General features: G+C 42.6%; 1 protein-coding gene across 3 annotated transcripts in view; it reads left to right on the top strand.

Moving 5' to 3' along the window:
- The first annotated feature begins 3,153 nt into the window (after nucleotides 1-3,153).
- tncb (tenascin Cb) overlaps nucleotides 3,154-6,612 on the top strand; it is a 70,221-nt gene continuing 66,762 nt past the window's right edge. Inside the window, exon 1 of one of the 3 annotated variants that reach the window (XM_032578195.1) lies at nucleotides 3,154-3,464. The gene's annotated coding sequence lies outside the window, so the exon portion shown is untranslated. The remainder of the gene's footprint in view (nucleotides 3,465-6,612) is intronic. The other 2 variants (XM_032578196.1, XM_032578197.1) reach the window with 2 other exon arrangements.

Below are 6,612 nucleotides of genomic sequence, written 5' to 3'. Positions count from 1 at the left end.
TAGTGTCAACTCCTGGCTTTACCTTCCAGTCACGTTCACTTTAAGTTTTACAGGTGTTGCTCTGACTACCAAACACTTTTCACCCACCAAGTTCATCTCAAACATTCAGGCTCATGGGTTCTTATTTTAAGAGTTTATTTTAAGGGTTTTTGTTTTAATCTACTTTTACAAATGTCCCTTTAACTATACATTTATGTGTCTCTTATATCTATGGTAGCTATGGATGTCAGATTTTTTTTCACTTTTGTCCTTTTCAAGTACCTTCCAGAACTATTCATACCGGTCAGTTCATCTCTGTGTGATTTCCAGCTGTTCTGGTTCTGCTCTCAGTTGTTTGTCAGAGAACATGCAGCACCATAAACACCCAGAAACACACTACTGTAGAAAGCTCAGGGAGGATGCTTAGGTTGTAAAATGATGGCTTTGAACATTTCACTGAGAAACTGTCTGCTTTCAACGCAGTGTTATACTGACAAGCTCTGCAAAGAAAGCATCATTCAAGGAAGCAGCCCAGAGTCCAATGTTAGCTCTAGGATGAACCCTTAGCTAAGGTGAGATATTCTGTAGACTGTAGAACAGCTGGTGGCCTTTAGTATTCCTCACTTTGTGCCATTACCCCTGATTCATAGCGGAAGCCAGTTTTTTTTTTTTTACTTCCACTAGTGCTTTTTTTTACTTCCACTAGTGCTGTTGTTTACGGTTGCTAGGTTACACATTTGCTGTTGATTAAAGCTTTTCCCACTGCAGTTTCTTTTACCTGTAATAAACGACAACACACCAGAGGTGACACTGTAAGGGTGTTTTAAAAAGTGATGAGGACAACTCACGGGCAGTGTGTCACCCGTCACTTCTGATGGACGCCCAGTCCATGAGATGACATGAAACTGTGGCCGGACGTTAGCCACAACAGCATTATTAATGACCTCATGTTTTCCAAAGTCGTTCGTGGCGAGGACCTGCGTGATTACAAGAGCACCGAGGCGTAAAATGAACTGAACAGCAACAAAATTGATGAAGTAATGCTCAACAAACAAGGCAACTTTATTTTTCTTAAAGCAGCCACAGACCAAGCCAAAGCATATCACCCAAGCTAAACAGTTAGCATGGCTCATGCTAAGGGAGAAAGGGGTGAAGGAGATAATCAGTGTTCTATCTTTTTAAGGTGTCTACTTGAATTTAGGATATTTGGAGATATGCAATTTATAGAATTATTTTTCAAATGCCTAACATGCATAACAAATCACATTGTCTAGTGGTTGAAGTTTTTAAACTAGAGCAGCTTAAAAAAGCTCAAAGCAGTAAAACGTTAGACAGACTCGCCAACTTCAGCTTCGTCACTTCAGTGAAACGCTCTTAAAGAACGTTTTCCGCTGATTATGGTTAACAATAACACTAACTGCCATGGTTTTTGGCATGTAAATATAACAGTAGCAGCTTTCTAAAGGTTGTATGGACAAATGGACATTTGACGCTTTTTAGATGTTTTACTGTACAAAAATCAAACTAGTCAGAGCACATTGTCAGAACACTGGTCATAGTCCAGATAGAGCTCTGGGTCAGGGTGTGGCTATGTGGGCTTTCATCAGTAAATGAAAGGAGCAAACCTAAACTCTCTTCGTCGAGTATTTTGAGTTAAAGCTGCCAGCAATGTACGTTTTTGAAAAATCTTCCAGCTCAGTCTGGGTTTTCTCCCCTTCACTTGGATTCCACTGATAAGATTTTCTACGGGGCCAACAGCAAACAGAAGAAGTTGCGAACAATGACGTCGATTTTCTGCGATGTTTTAGATTTGTAGTCTGCTTGTAGTTTTAGCAACAGCAGCAGAGGAAGTGAATGAGGTTGTTCAGTCGGCTGGCCACGCTTCCAAATATGCAATTAATATCAACATTTGCCTCGTTCGGATTGCCTCTTCACTCTTCACAGTGGAGAATGGTTACTTACAGTGCAGTGCGTTGCTTCTTAGCACCAAACTGGTCACGTTAGCAAACAGGTAAAATTTTTAACTTTAACAGGATTCACGAATCAAGGAAGCAATCGTTTGTCAACAGCTGAGACCCTCTGGATGAAGCAAAGCATAGAATAAGGCGGGTTTTTATGTTTCTCTGCTGAGCACATTGTCAATGGAAATAATTTACCTTGTTCTAACATACATGAACGTGACCTACAGTAAGTATTAGTCTTATAAGTTTTATGTTGAAAATTGAATTAGAAAAGTATTTATCCTGCCTAATATCTGTTATTTTGTCATTATGTTGTGTTTTCTCATTTTAATCTTCATATTACTAGGATTTGCACAAACGGTTATATTTTCGTTTGATAACATAAATGTAAAGTATTAAATGCGATGGTATGATCAATTGCTCAGTACTTGAATAATCCTTTTTCAGAAATACTTTCACGGTCACTTGCATTATTTCATGGATGGATACTTTTTTACTTTTATCTGAGGAAAAATACATCAAAGTGACGCTACGCTCACTAGGATTAATCCAGAGGCCAACCCTGAGAGAAAACCTGCAGTTCCCTCTTCCATCAGGGCCGCAACATTATTTTCTCCAACTTTGTTGTGAATGCAACAGCAAACATTGCCCGACATTCGCTCACTGCCTCAGTGGAAAGTTTTTGCTCTGTCTGTTTTGTGAAGATGCTTGACTCTAGCGCCGTGCTCTGGTGCAGACAAGGTTTCTAAAACAAAACAAAACAAAAAAAAACTGTAGCACCATTCCTTCCAGGTTGTTATGTTTAAATCTTGTACATCTTTTCAGTGTTTGGGGGAATTGTTTGCTGGTGATCTGCCTCCTCATCAGTCTAACAAATGGAGGCCTTGTTCACTCCCTGCTTTCAAGTTCTTAAATGCTATGTTAATGTGGAGCCTGCATTCACTTATATCTTGCTTTCCATTGGCTTGCTCTCCGCAATTTGCTGCTAATGGTCCAACCACCACTGCACCCCCACCCACCCTCCACCCCACTCCCTCTGTCATCCACTTCCCCATCCCCTTCCCCCCATTTTCCTCTCCTACTTTCTCTCTCTCTCTCTTTGCTTCTCTCTTTCCAGCCTTGAGGCGTCCCGTTTCAACTCCTTCGCTTTCAGTCACAATGCTGTGGAGAGGTCTGAATGGGTGGGGTGGGGGTGGCAGAGGGGGTATTTAAGAGAGCAGTAGGTGGGAGTGGAGTCTGACTGCAGAGGGTCTTCTGTTTCAGAGAAAAGGGAGTTCTCTCATTCACTCTCTCTCTCTCTCCCTCTCTGTCTGTCTGTCTCTCTCTCCTCACTGGCTGCAGCACATCAGCCGGCTCTCTAGGTAGACGAGAGTAAACACTCATAGAGAACAGAGAAAAGATGACAGAGCTGTCAGCGCTCTGAGAGCCACGGAGCGGTGGGAACATTTTCTCTTGACTGGCTGAGGAGGCTTTCTGCTTCCATTTTCCCCCGTCAGCTGAGAGGCTGTGAGCGTTTTCTGCGAGGTAAGTCACCTTCTCTACCTGCATGGAGCTGCTGGGAGCGAACGGGCTGATGGGCTCACCTCACTGACACAGACCGCTCACACTTTTTAAAAGCTCACAACTTTCACCACTTTTGTTTTTCTTGATTGTTTTAATCAGTCAATATGAATGCCTTCCATTGGAGAGATGCGACTATGTTAAAACATGTGACAGGTGTTATAAGGAATGACTTATTTTAACAGTTTTACCGCTGAGGTATTCAAATATGTCAAACAGGAAAGTTGTAATATCTGAGTATTAAAAATAGGCCATAAGTTTAGATGTTTGCTTGACTAAGCTCTCTGATTTCTGTTTTTTCCCCCATAACATTTCTATCGTTTAAACATTTCTGAACACATTTCTCACACATCCAGATAACGATGTATGTGATGTTGGCTGTAGGGAAATAGTTTGGTCCTTGTATTAATGAGCCAGGACTTCAGACTCCCTTAATTACACTCTTTACTGCACTCACCTGGGAGTCATTTATTCCCTGTAGGAGAAAGTGTTTGCTCCTTTTTGCTTTAGAAAACAAGTTGAGGAGAAGTTTATTTTTCTTCTTATTATTATTATTATTTTATTTGTTTCACCAGGTAAAACCTCATCGAGATCCAAATCTCATTTGCAACACAGGGCAGAAAATCCGCAACACAAAGCAACCTGGTTACACAAAAGTAAAACAAATTAAACCAAAGTGCTCAAAATAATTTCAATGAAATAAGATCTGACATCTTGAGTTCAGACTGGAGCTGATTCTATGCAGCAGAAGCTGTAACACAAACTTGAACGCTTGCCACTGTTTTCCTGCTTGAACACGTGAAAGCAGCAAAAGAAAAATGTTGCCCGAGTGTCTTGGGACCCGGCGGGCAGACCGTGACGTTCTGCTGGTTTACTCTGCCTGCGTTAAGGCTGATGCTGGGTCGAGGTTCTGCCGGTGCTGCAGAGCAGAGACGGGCTACAGTCTGAACATGTGCACTTAGCAGCTCAAACATGAGTGCAGCTCGCCGCTGACTACAGGTCCAGCTGTAGAATTTACGGTAGCCGGCAGATGCCTGGGCTGGTGTAACCCGGGAGACAGAGACAGACAGCTGATCCGCATTAGGAGCTGCCGGTTTGGGTCCTCTCCCAGATCTCCATGCCTCGCACGCTGCCGGCTGCAAAGTTGCAGCCTCTCTAACACACACACAGTCGGCGGCTCTCCCTGATCCCCAGGTTGGTGTCATGGTGGTCCCAGGAGGAAAGAGGAGCCGAGGCTGTGTGACAGATTAGGAAATAAAACTGGCATTCACTGATGGGGGTGTTGGTGGCAGATATGCCGTTTCTGGAGTCCTGCCAGTCGGGGTGTTTCTTCTCAGAACAAAAAGACGGTGGTCTGTGGACACAACTGTCACTGACATGAGAACAGCATGAGAATGGTAAGCAACAAAACAAAGAAAGACCTGACAAGTCTGCCACCAGACACCGCAGTCCAACTGAGGATGTATATTTTTTTGATAGTGTGACATCTTCAGCTGATCCATTTCTGTTTCTACAGCCCACTTGTCCAAAACACACCAACAAAATAGTGCCTTGTATTTCCCTCAGATCTCATAATGACTTCCTTCAAAACTTAACCATGCAAGTCAGAAAACCAGAAAAAATTCACCAGTTGGGAGCCCAGACAGCAGAGTACAGCCAGGACATTGACAATGACTTTCTTCTGCAGTTTTGTTCATGTGAGACAGTTCCCGACTGCAGCCGTAACGGTGTTTCAAACACACCCCAGCCACGCTGCATTCAGAAATCAGGTCATTAGAGCAAACTCCACATTTCCATCTCAGGATACCCAGCAGACACATTGCTGTTGAACAGATGGAGAAAAGATGAGGTGGGCTGAAAAATGGGAGATCTTTGATGGGCTTATATCAACTTATTTGAAGTTTACGCCATGTTATGACGTTACTCCCTCATCAGAAACATACCTGTAGTGTTGCCTTGATTCTTTCATAAATTTCTGATCAATCCTTTAATCTCCATGGCAACAATTCAGCTGTGCAAAATGCCTGGGTGGATGTAGCTCCGCCTTTGAGACGCAGCTCGTCGTCAGAGCTGCAGTTCCAACACGTAACACAGCCGCTTCAAAAGCCCTTCAGGAAAGATGTCTAAATGTGGTTTTAAGGTGACTGGCAGTGGTTAAATTGACCAGCACTTTCAACATCTTTGTTGAGATAAACTTTGTGCACCAACTATTAAAAAAAGCAAAATGAAATGACCCTATCTTGTTCCTTCACATATTTGTGCTGTCAATGTTCATCTAAAATGATTGTGCTTTGGATTTATTTCACATGAAACTATAAAGATTTTTTGCATAGATACTTTATTCAGATCAGCTCACATGCATGGCTGTTGTGTTGGTGCTGAACATTGGTGTAGTCTGTGGCTGAAGGAGAGAGAGGAAGACCATCAGGATCCCAGGGCAGCTCTTGTTAGACGGTGCCTGAAAGTGACTTGCAGATGAACCAACCTTTGTGTGGTTTAATTGTCTTTCTTGATTCCTTAATCAAGAAAGACATCCAAAATGTCTCCAAGAAGACTTTGATGTTGGAAAACCAATTTTGATTGTCACAAACATTTCAAACATGGTCTGAGGACCTCCATCTGAGAGGATTGCACATAGTCCCATGGTACATCAGCTCATGCATCACACATTAATGTTTCATGTTGGGTCGACTATGCATATAAGCAGCCTCTGACAGTCACACTTGGTATAGCGATGAGTGGGAAAAGCAGCCTTTGTTTGGACAGCTGTCAGCTCCCAGAGCTTGATGCCCTACAAAGCTCTCAGAGAGGGCGACTATCTCTGACCCCACTTAGCTCCTTCACTGGTGATCCAGAGCGTACTATAATCATGGGTATTCATGATGACCCATGTCGGCCAGGACTCGGAAGAAGGTTTTGTCTGGACTAAGTCAACGTCATCTTTAATTCAACCTTTGTTTGCTGCCTCGTCTCCTGCTTTCTCATGTCATCTTGTTTTTCTCCTTTGATTTGTTCGATTAATGTCATTACTGGCTTTTCTGTGTAAAAACTTAAGTCATCGTAAATGTAAGATAAGGGTAGTTCTTGAACTATTTTAACATGCATTGTTTTT

The sequence above is a fragment of the Xiphophorus hellerii genome, chromosome 12 (genome assembly GCF_003331165.1).
Source record: "Xiphophorus hellerii strain 12219 chromosome 12, Xiphophorus_hellerii-4.1, whole genome shotgun sequence".
Taxonomy (NCBI): Eukaryota; Metazoa; Chordata; class Actinopteri; order Cyprinodontiformes; family Poeciliidae; genus Xiphophorus; species Xiphophorus hellerii.
Note: the sequence above shows the minus strand (reverse complement) of the source record. Positions and strands in the feature narration are given on the sequence as shown.